The 11,731-nt window shown below is 48.8% G+C and overlaps 1 pseudogene; it reads right to left on the bottom strand.

The window, feature by feature from the left end:
* Positions 1 to 1,618: 1,618 nt before the first annotated feature.
* On the bottom strand, positions 1,619 to 5,578 carry LOC145505157 (serine/threonine-protein kinase PLK1 pseudogene; annotated as a pseudogene).
* Between the last annotated feature and the right edge of the window lie 6,153 nt (positions 5,579 to 11,731).

Below are 11,731 nucleotides of genomic sequence, written 5' to 3'. Positions count from 1 at the left end.
TACCTGGGGGCTCACACACAGCCCCTCAGACCTGCCCGCGACTACTTTCCACAAGGTTCAGAAACGTGGTCTCCCGTCCAGAAAACGCTGAAGAAGAGGCTTGGCAGATGTGGAGTGATGCTGGAGAATAGAGAGAATTCCGCATGCTAGAGAAGGAACTTCCTAAACCTTAGCTGTTGAATGCTGTTTCAAACATCAGAGTTGAAATGCCCTCCAGTAGCTCTCCTTCCAGAACTTTTTTTTTAATTGGAGCACAATTGCTTCACAATTTTGTGTTAGTTTCTTCTATGCAATGAAGTGAATCAGCTTATGTATAAACATATCCCCTCCCTCTTGAGCTTCCCTCCCACCACCTCTAGGTCATCACAGAGCCCTGAGCTGAGCTCCCTGTGCTGTATAGCAGCTTCCCACTAGCCATCCATTCTACACATGGCAGTGTATAAACACCAATCCCAAGAGTTCTATGGCTCAAACTAATGGCCTTAACAGTGAATAAATGCTAGGGGTGAGTAGGGCTTGAGAATCACACACATACACAATAAAAGAGAAGGTGTCACTTGGGGAAAGCTCGTTGGTTCATCCTAAGACAAGCTTTCATTAATGGTCTACTCTGGGGGAATGGTTCTCAACCATGGCTGAAGGTTAGGTCACCTGGGGAGGTTTTCAGACCACAGCCAATGTCCAGACCTCAGGTCACTTAAGTCAGGATCTCCAGGAGCAGGGCTGGGTAATTTTAGGTATCTCCCCAGGCCACTGTAGGCACAGGGGGCATCCCCAGGCCACTTGTGCCCCCACTATGCCACTGAGATGGTCACCAGCAAGCAAAGATGGATAAAATGAACCCTGCCCCCAGGAAGCTATGGAATAGTAGTGTGTGCTGGTCCATCCACACACTACAAGGGGCTGTGAGAGCCTGGAAAGGGAAGCACCCAACTCTGCTACCAATCATGATGATGAGAATGAACCGGGAAAGGTGAGGAATGAGGAGGACTCCAGGTGACACAGGAAGGCAAGTCCCTCTCGGTGGTGGACAAGAGAATGAATCGAACCCCAGAAGATGAAGCGCTCAGGCCAGGGAAAGGTGTCAAGGGTTCATCTAGTGTCCAGGCAGGATTTTGCTTCAGCCATTCCGAAGGAAGATAATTTCGTGAACTCCCCCATCCTGGACAGGAGACTGACCCCAGGTTATCACTGACCTCAAGCTGCAGCCTAAGCCTGCTCCTGCCAGCAGCGTTCCTCACCCCACTGCTCCTCAGCTCTCAGGACGCCCCTGGCTCTGGGAGATGCGTTCAGGCTAACACACAGCATCTCAGGAAGGAGCCCCTTCCCCTCAAATTGACAAACCTCAGGGAAGGCAGCTCCCACCCCCAGGAGAGCTGGGTCTCCTTTGCAAGAGACTGGGAGCAGTGGCTGCTCGTCTTCTCTGAAGCATCTCTCAAGTGAACACACAGAACAGGCCCTTGTGTGGGGCAGAGCCGAAGTGTGGGGTGGGGGTTATAATGGTTATAACTGGGGCTGCGTGGTTGGACTCCTGGTGAGTTTGGGAATTGTCAGCTGGGATGTTACCCGAGACATAAGCATCCCCCCACGTGGGGCAGCCAGGCTCACGGCTGGAATTTCAAGCACTTGCTCCAATTGTCCCCGGAGTTGTGGTCATTGGTATGCTCGGCACTTGGTCGTTGACCTGACACTGGGTTCTCATGGTTTGCTCTCCTATCTGGGACTGAGAGCCTTGAATACAACCAACACAGACAGTATCCTATAAAAAGCAGTTGTAAAGACTGGTCTGCCACCTCCCTGCTTCCCAGGGCCCCAGCTGTGGGGTGAGCCTGGGGCTGGCTGGTTTCCCCACAGTCCTTTTGTGTTGGCTGAAGGCTCCCCTGAACACTTCTCCTCAGCTACAGACCAAGGCTGGGGCCCACAGGGATATGAGTCTCCCATGATCAGACTGGAATACAAATGGAGTTGCCAATTTAAAGATCAGGTTAGATGGCGTGGGATGGGCGGGCCACGCAGAGGACAAACTCCCTTCCGAAGCTCCGTCATTTTACATGTGAAAATTCAAGTCACTAATAAGGCTCTGTCTGTTTTCGGCTCCCACCCCCTCTTCCCAGGCCCTTGCCTGAAAAAGGAGAAAGGGACGCTTTAAATCCTCACCCTAAACCCTCTTTTATACTTGACATAATCTTCAGGATTTGTGCTCCTAGGGACTCAGTGGAATTCTGGTGCCCTGGGGCCCCCTCTGACTCCTGCCACGGGCCACAAACATCTCCTCATTCCCACCCCTCCTCCCCCACACAAAATTGGAAGGAAAAAGCTTGAAGATTTTCCAAACTATAAATAAACAGGGTCATTGGTATTAAGCAGGAAGATCCAGGTAAACTGAAGTCTCTTCACACACTGAAACTTGGTCACGGTCAGAGCTGATTCCCATCCTCAGGTCCCAGGTGAAATGGACTTCTTAGCAGAAGCCGAGTCTACCAAACGCTGGCAGAGTCCACGTCACTGGGGGGCAGTGTGACATCAAGGTCATCAAATGGTCCCCAACTGATCCATCCATAACAGTCACTGCCACATACCGAACAGAGACTAAACGTTCTCCCACATAATCCTTCAGATAACCCCTATGAAGCATTATAGTTGGGGAAACTGAGCCGCGGAGACATTGAGTAACTTGCCCAAGGTCACACTGCATACATGGCAGAACCAGGATCAGTCACCTGACTCAGAGGCCTAGCTGGTAACCACTCAGCCACAGTGCCACCCACATGTGTGCCTTGGGTCAGCACGCCACGTCGTCTCTGCTTGATCACATCCTTTGCCTGGGCCACCACTGAGCCACCTTCTCCAGCTTCCCTCCAGTATTCTCGTCCTTCCTTCCTTCTCATCTTCCCTTCCTTCAGTTGAAATAACTCCCCTAAACACGTCCCTGCTGAACCAAACCCACCAAGTACTCCTCATAGTGAACATAGGCCACTGTGAGCAGGTGGAAGGGACCCCAGGCAGCCCTTCCTGCACAGCACCTACCCCTGGGGGTTCCTTTTTTCTTTCCTTCCTCCTTTCTTCTTTGCCCTCTCTCTCTCCCCCTGTCTCCCTCTCCCCTTCTCTGCCTTCCCAAGCTTTCCACTCACCTTTCCAGCCTTTCTGCATGCCAGCTAGATGATCTGGAGCCAGCGGATCATTCAAAGGAGGTTGCACAAGTTCCATAATCTTCCCTCAAGACCAGTCCTGAGACACCTGTCCTCGTGACAAGGTCAGCCCAGCATTCTCGGGCCCCTACCAGCAGAGGGGGACCCCCCTGCTCTCAGCAGATGACTGCCTTTTATCAAAGGCACTTTAAGAAGGACTTGTTAATAATGTGTTGTCACTGAATTTGTTTACCATTGTTACTTGACATACTGGACTAAGACCCAGCGAAGGCGGACATCCCATCTACCCACACAGCCACCTCCATGAGGCACCTCAGGAGTACTCAATCCTTGCTGCCGATTGGCTGAACCAGGCAGCCGCTGAGTGCACGTGAAAACTAGTAGCCAATCAGCACTCCCCATAGCTCTTTTGAAAGATTCACATGTGTTTAACGTGTATAAAGCCAAAGAAAAACAGTCCTGAATTCTATAGCAGTATTCTGTTCAATTCATGTGGCCATAGAACCTACAACTCAACATGTACAAAAATAACATATTTAGCAAACCCCACTTGTAAGGATGATATAGCTCTCTTTTTAGCTGCCAGGTTTGGGGACTGGGGAATATTACACACACACACACACACACACAAAACCAGCACAATGGGAGCTAACCCAGAGGGGCCCAAGGTGCAGGTGGGGGCGAGGAGGGACATGAGTCCCAGGGGAGGAGCTGTGAGGAGGTCCTGAGGCGGTTAGAGGCCAAGCCAGAGCTCAGCAGCTTGTCCACCATGGAAGGACATGGTGGAGCTGATCGGTCAGACCCTTGGAGTGGCTGCGCTCCTCCAGGAGGTTCGGGCAGTTCTTGGGAAACCCAGCTTCTAGTTGCTGTATTGACAGCTGCCACGCACGCTGGACACAGGATCAGTTTGCTACGGTCCTGGGAGACGCTGATTTGCACCCAGCCGTTACTGAGTGCAGGATGATGGTGCTGCGTGTGCAAAATCAGGTACACTGGTAGCTGGACGAGTCCAACACCTTCCCATGGGTGCCCACCTTCAGCAAGTGTCCACTCATGGAGTTTTGGAAATAAGTGGAGTGTGATCTTCATGGAGGAGTTGGGATGGAAACTCACGGTGAAGTGGAGCACTGTGCCATCACACTATTTACCACAGACGGACGCCAACAGGCTAGAGGACGAGGTGAGTCCTGTCATTGGAGAGCACCCACACACTTGGTCACACGGCTGATTCCCAAGGCTGCACTTGTCCAAATAGTCCCCCCACTTTGCTGACTCAGAAGATGGTGATGCTGGCAGAATCCTCAGCCTCCTCCTGCCTCACCAGCCCCCTCTCAGAGGGCTCGGAGGGCTTCATGCTATGCGGCCAATACAACCTGTCACCAAGGTGGCACTTGACCACTTCTCTGGTTTCCTGGACCATTGGTTCCTCTTTTTCCCAGGGAGTCTTGGGCATAGGGTTCTCCAGGCCTTTACTAAGGACTGTGAGAGGCTTTCTGTTCCTGGAGTCCAGTCTGCCGGGAGCAATTGAAAATATTGGTGGAATGGTGGGGCAGGTAATGGGGGTGGGCTGGGATGTAGCCAGAAAAACTGGTCTTGAGCTGCAATGGTCAGGTGGGCAGTGGGGTCTGTCTACAGCATCTTCTGGAAGAGGCAGTTATGTGCTTGGGAGTATGGCATTCATTCTTCTTGATCCAGAAGTCAGTAAGTTTAAGGCAAGAAATCTCAAAGGTGTGCTGCCCACTAACATGATGCACCCAGCGGACCCCACAACCACCTGGAAACACTGCCTTTTCTTGCTTAACATCTCAGGAATGGTTTGTTGTTGTTTAGTTGCTAAGTAGCATCCAACAGTTTGGCTCCTCTGTCCGCAAGATTTCCCAGGCAAGAATACTAGAGTGGGTTGCCATTTTCTTCTCGGGGATCTGCCCAACCCAGGGATCAAACTCAAGTCTCCTGCATTGGGAGGCAAATTCCTTACCACTGAGCCACTAGGGAAGCACTATGTATTTACATAGGGTCTTCAGCTCCCCAACATATTCGTCTTTGGTTGCCAGTCCAAATCTCCTATTTTCACCTCTAGATCCTCATTCAGGAAGACTCTGCCCAGCTTGAGGTCCCAGTGAACAAGCCGGTTTGGGTGCAGCCAAGGACCATCTGCCGCAGGTAGCAGCAGGTCTTATCCTGGCTCATGGATTTCCTCTGCTAATGCGGCTCCAAGAGAGATCTCCAGCAGCACCAACATGAGGTTCACATTCTCGAAAAAGCTGTGGAAGCCTCAGACTACATGCTGGTAGGCAAAGGGGCAGTGAATAGACCTCTCCCAGGTCATCGTCACCCTCTGGTGCGGCCTGAGCTGCAGCGACTTTGGTAGATCTTGCTCGCAAATGCCTCCTTGGAGTCTTCATCAAGATAGAGATGCCAAAGCACTTGGCAAAGCTGCTCTTCCCCCAGAAACTGGCCTGGGAGACCGCGCAGTCCACTGCATAGGTCCACTAGGGCTTCTGGGATCTCGTTTGCCCGCTGGATGTCCATAGGGGCCTTGGGAGCCTCAACTCCAAGGATCCGGTCTTTCCCGGGTGGGCTGGTGCCCCAGCCAGCCTCTCTGCAGCGCCACCTCTCTTGTGTTCCTGGGAGCTGCTCCTCCGACCACACAGGGTCTGAGCAGTGGTTTGGCGCTATTAGGCTTCTCCCTGAATCTAATGCTGCTCTGAGAATGTTACAAAAGCTCTTCTCGCTCTTTCTCTCCTTTTTTTTTCCTCCCACAATCCGGGAGGAAGAAGCATGGCAGCAGTGGCTTGGGTTCTCCAGGTACCCTGGGCAGCCTGGTCCCCCGCCCCACACCCCACACACTCAGCATCCAGCCCCCAGACTGGGTTTATTTCCTCCAGCAGAGGGGAAGTCAAGGGAAGGTGGTTTTATCAGATTAACTCTGACCAGTAAAAATGCTGTCTCCCAGCCTCTGTGAGCAAGCTGACCCAGCTGTGTGTGTACCCAGTGGTTTCCAGGCTGGTGGGCGGTTGTTTTTCCTCCAAACCCTTGGCTAGCTCCACATCTCACCCGAGGGCTGCGGTTTGGGGAATGTTTTGAGTTGAAACATTCAGGCCCCTCGTGGTATTCAGAGTTCTGAAACCCTTCTGTGCTAAAAGGAAAAATGAACGGTCTATTTAGAAACTGCTAACAATTCACAGTGTAAAGAAAAGGCCACAATTCGGCTGCTGACGGGCTGGTGTTCTATGGGTGGTCCCAGGGAAGCTGGCTGCATGACAGTCACGGCCCCCGCTCTGGATATTCCGCCTAGAAGACCCCCTACTAGTGGGGGCAATGCTTCCAGAAAACCTCTCTCTGGCCTTTTCTGGGCCCTTCCCCGAACATGCTCCTCCTGGGGCCTGTGGTGTGCTTGGGCTGTGAATGAGACCACTTTGAGCTTTGCTCTTGACAATGGAAGGAAAGGTGACTATTTGTGAATACCTGAAACAGCTGCTCTTGGGTTTGAGTTGTGAGGTTTTTAGCTATCGCAGACATAGACATGATTCTCCTGAAGGAGGAAACTGCCTTTCCTCTAAAGGACAAAACACACTTTAGGTGTTTTTTGTCACCAGAGGTGCCCACTTCAGCGCAGTAGCGCAGCGCTGCCCAGCAGAGCAATGAGGCGAAGGACACAGCCTCTCTCCTCACATTGCTCAGTCTAGTCTGAAACACAGGTAAGAAAGAGCTATTGAGAAGGATGGAAATAAATGACTGGAGAACACTTCCCACTCCTTAATGAATTCTGCCTTTTATCTCCCAATAGAATCTAAGCTCCACAAGGGCAGGGATCTCATCTTACTCACCACTGAATTTCCTGTACCTAACACTGCCACTGGCACATCGTAGACCTTCAAGAAATACCTGTTGGGTGAGTGAATGAATGAATGTCATGTTCCTTGTCATAGCCCCAGCTCCCAGCATAGCACTTGGTTCAGTAAATTCTTGATAAAAGAACAAATGAACAAGAGAGTGTCAGAGCAGGGCTTTAAAGTATAAACGAGTTAACCAAAAAAGGACTGAAAAGGAAAGGGGCAGGAGATTCCAAGGGCAGAAAGGATGACATTTACAAAGCCAAGCACAGATGTGCAATTTTCAGGGAACTTGTTGGAAGTAGCCCAACATTTTACCTGAAAATAAATTCAAACAAAATTTTGCAGAAAAGTAACAAGACAGCTTCCCTTGTAGCTGAGTGGTAAAGAATCCACCTACCAGTGGAGAAGACGCAGCTTTGATCCCTGGGTCGGGAAGATCTCCTGGAAAAGGAAATGGCAACCCACGCCAATATACTTGCCATGGAGAATCCCATGGACAGAGGAGCCTGACAGGCTACTGTCCACGATGTCACAAAGAGTCGACACGACTTAGCGACTAAACAACAAAAAAGCAGAAGACCACCTAGGTGTTTTTTAAAATGTTGAACATTTAATAAACTGCCATATAACATGGAGGAGTGTTAGACAGCCGTTACCACAATGAAGATGGCCATTTTTTGTGTGTTTCTAAATAATGCATAAAGTGAGCAGCAGAACTCAATAAAGCCTGTACATCATCACTGTCTTGTGGCCAAATCAACAGTTGCATTTGGCTGCTGGATGCTGTAACTTTTCAAAATGTTTATATATTTTTAATAGATTGTCTTGTCAATGTTTTTAAATAGACAAAAGAAGGATGTGGTCAACAGTAAACGTCCCCAGTCTTCTTCAAGTGCCAAGTCCCAGGGAAGACATTCTAGGTGAGGAAAGGGATTCTATTTACATTTCTTTATTTTCTTGGGCTCCAAAATCACTGTGGATGGTGACTGCAGCCATGAAATTAAAAGACACTTGCTCCTTGGAAGAAAAGCTATGACAAACCTGGACAGCATGGTAAAAAGCAGACACATTACTTTGCCAACAAAGATCCATCTAGTCAAAGTCATGTATGAATGTGAGAGTTGGACAAAGAAGGCTGAGTACTGAAGAATTGATGCTTTCGAACTGTGGTGTCGGAGAAGACTCTTGAGAGTCCCTTAATCTGCAAGGAGATCAAACCAGTCAATTCTAAAGGAAATTAGCCCTGAATATTCATTGGAAGGACTGATGCTGAAACGGAAGCTCCAATACTTTAGCCACCTGATGTGAAGAGCCAACTCATTGGAAAAGACCCTGATGCTGGGAAAGATTGAAGGTAGGAGAGAAGGGGATGACAGAGGATGAGATGAATTCACAGGGCCAGCTGATTCATGCTGATGTTTGATAGAAAACAACAAAATTCTGTAAAGCAAATTATCCTTCAATTAAAAAAATAAATAAATTTTTTCAAAAAGTCACAGTGCTGTGTGTTTCTACTGTATTGATTACAAGCTTTTTTTGTTTGCATGTGACAGAAGCTTAATGTAAACTATCTTAAGTAGGGGATTCTCCTGTGGTCCAGTGGTTAGGACTCTGTGCTTTCACTACAGGGTATACAGGTTCTATCCCTGGTCTGGGAACTAAGATCCTGCAAACCAGGTAGCACGGCCAAAATAAATAATAACAATAATAACAAACTAGCTCAAGCAAAAGAACCATCAAGTGCAGGAGCTGGTTCTTTCTAGGTTTCTCTGTGTGTATGTGTGTGTATACACATATGTATGTATCTATCATCTATCAACCATCTGTCTATCTAATTTTAGGTTTTCTTCCTTCCAGAGTAACCTCATTCTCTCCTACTTCATATACCTCCTCTTTGCAGTCAGGGAAGCATGCTAACATGGCCTCTGCAGCTTTGGGTCAATCCATAAAAAATTCCAAGAAAAGACTTTCATGAGTTCTGCTTTGGATCACATGCCCACTCCGGAACAATCTCTGTCACTAATGATCAGCCTGAGTCAAGGGCCCTCCCATGATGAACAGCACCTTGACTGCCAGATCTAGAAGAGGCGTGTCCTCCCAAAGGAAGAGATGCGGAGGAAAATCAAACCACACATCACCCCACGGCAGTCTTGCAGGTGTGCCAGGCAGCCAGGTGCCAGGTATGGACACGCTGACATCACATCTTCAATCAGCACAGGAGAAGGTAAGTTTTGAATACACATTTTTCGTGTCTTACTGTAGCCTCTCTTCTGGGACTTGGTTTCTTCACCTGTAAAATGTGTAAGTTGGGCTAAGTTCACCTTTAAAAGTCTCTTGTGGGAATTCCCTGGTAGTCCAGTGGTCAGAACTCTGCCTTTTCACTGCTGAGGGCATGGGTTCAATCTCTGATCAGGGAACTAAGATCCCACAAGGCTTATGGCTTGACCAAAAAAGAAAAAAAAGTCCCTTGAAAATATGACATTCTAGTGTTTCTGAGATATTCACACTTAAAAGTCTTGCTTACATCAGAATAATGGAAATGTCAGCTTCCTTGGTTGATTAATCCAGGAGGTAGTTTTGGAATTTTTAACTTTGTGGTTGTTATTCATTTTAAAAACACTTAATCTATTGTTCTGCAAAGAAATCTTATCTTCTTCCCACTGAGCATTTTTTAGTCTCACTCAGAATCTCAATTATTGGAATCATTGTCTTTGAAAGAATAAGGTATTTGGGAGCAAAGCATTTTAGATCCATCCCAATTTTTAATTCTTAGGCCCAAGGCTTTTATTATTTATAATTGATCCTAGAAGCTGTGGGAAGGGACATCATTGCTCCCTTAGGCTATTTGGGGACCCCTTGACCTTGGTAGAAAATAATTTTCCAGAAGGGGGGGGAATCTCTGAGCCAGAAATTGTTACTGTGCTGTTTGTTGAGTATCCATGATATACTTATGAAGTGCAAGGAAATCAGAATCACTGACACCTTCGCCCTTCAGGGGGGTGTGGGACTCAGTGCCTCTTGAAGCATGTCCAGCTGCCCCACCCCTACCCCCACCAACCCTGGGCCAAGGCAGCGCAGGTGCAGGAAAGAGGGACAAAGAGGAAAATGTCTTAGGCACAGTCAAGGACTGGATGGTAAAACCTGGGTTTTTTAAAATTGGAGAATAATTGCTTTACAACATTGTATTAGTTTCTGCTGTACAACAACGTGAATTAGCTATATGTATACATACAACCCCTCCCTCCCACTCCCACCATCTCACCTCCCAGGTCATCACAGAGCACAGAGCTGAGCTCCCCTCTAGTTCACCTTCAACATGATCTTCCTCTGTGTCCCCTTCACCTCCAGCCACCTTCAGAGCCTCCTTCTCTAAGACCTGAAACCAAGCCCAACCCTTCCTCACCCTCAGCTCCCAAGACCTGCTTGGTAGTGCCGTGACCCTGACCACCAGCCACGCTGGGCCTTTCAGTCTTGCCTCCCACAAGCATCTGGAGCGGGCACGTCACTTCCAGGCATCTGTTGTGTTTGCAGAGAAAGCCCTTTCCTTAACCCAAGCCTCACAATCCAAATGCCTGACTCCGCGAGGGATCCTCTAACAGCCAAGCCTTTGTTTCCTTGGGGAGCCTACCCCCCCACCACATGCTCTGTCTGAGGCTCCCCACCCACAGCCCCACTCCCCTGCACACAATGGAAGACCTGTGTCTTTCTTTCACAGCCCTGGGGATGTGACAGTGGATGCTGGGGCCACCTGCCAGTCCCTGGGGCTGCGGGAGCCTCCCCAGCCTGGCGAGGGTGACTAGCAAGGTCAGCAGCCAGGTCGATCCTGGGCCACAGGGGCTGCCACCTGCTTGGTGTTTTCTTGATCACTGGTCCAGGGAAGGGGTGACTTGACTTCTGGAACCCCCACCCCTCATATCCAGCCTGTGGAGCCCTGTACCAAGGTCACAGGTGTGGAGCCTTAGACCAAGGTCACAGGTGTGGAGCCTCAGACCAAGGTCACAGGTGTGGAAACTTAAACCAAGGTCACAGGTGTGGAAACTTAAACCAAGGTCACAGGACAAAAATTTCTAGAATTAACCAAGCCCCATAGCAACTGTTACCATGAGCCTCCTGATCTAAACCAGCCAGTTCCCCCACCCTATATTAAATAAAATACCTGCCCTATTACCCACCCTATAGCATCCTTACCAATCACCTAACGCCACCCTTCCAGTAGGAATTTTCTATCATGAGACTATAAAAATTGGCTACTAGGCCTCAAGAGGGGACGGCTTTCCTTTGAGCTGGCCCACCGTTCTAGCAGCGTCTCCCACTCTAATAAACTCTATATTTTCCTCTCGTTCTTCATGTCTGGAAATTCTTTTCCAGCCCGTGCACAAGCTACATGACACAACAGAACCTTATTCTTCAAAGAACAATGGGCTTTCTTCAATGGGCTTGGGTGGCCAAGGCCTAATACAGCAACAAAAGCTTCCCAACTTGAGGGGAACCCCCAGTCATTCTTCCAAAAAAACTAGTACAAACCATCACTATCTGCCCATTTCTTAATTTATTTTTTTCATTCATAAAAATATTTATTAGACTCTTGCTAGGTTCTTGGCAAATTAACAAAGCTCACATGCATTTTCAGAACCTTCATTTTCTGCATGTCTCAAAGCCCGTCATAAATGCTCCCTCATCCGGGAAGCCTCCCCTAGAATTTCTATTTTAACTCAGTTTCATAGGACACAGAACCCTGAAGGG

Source organism: Giraffa tippelskirchi, chromosome 5, assembly GCF_054371585.1.
Source record: "Giraffa tippelskirchi isolate mGirTip1 chromosome 5, T2T-mGirTip1v1.2.pri, whole genome shotgun sequence".
Lineage (NCBI taxonomy): Eukaryota > Metazoa > Chordata > Mammalia > Artiodactyla > Giraffidae > Giraffa > Giraffa tippelskirchi.
This window is presented reverse-complemented; position numbering and strand designations above follow the sequence as displayed.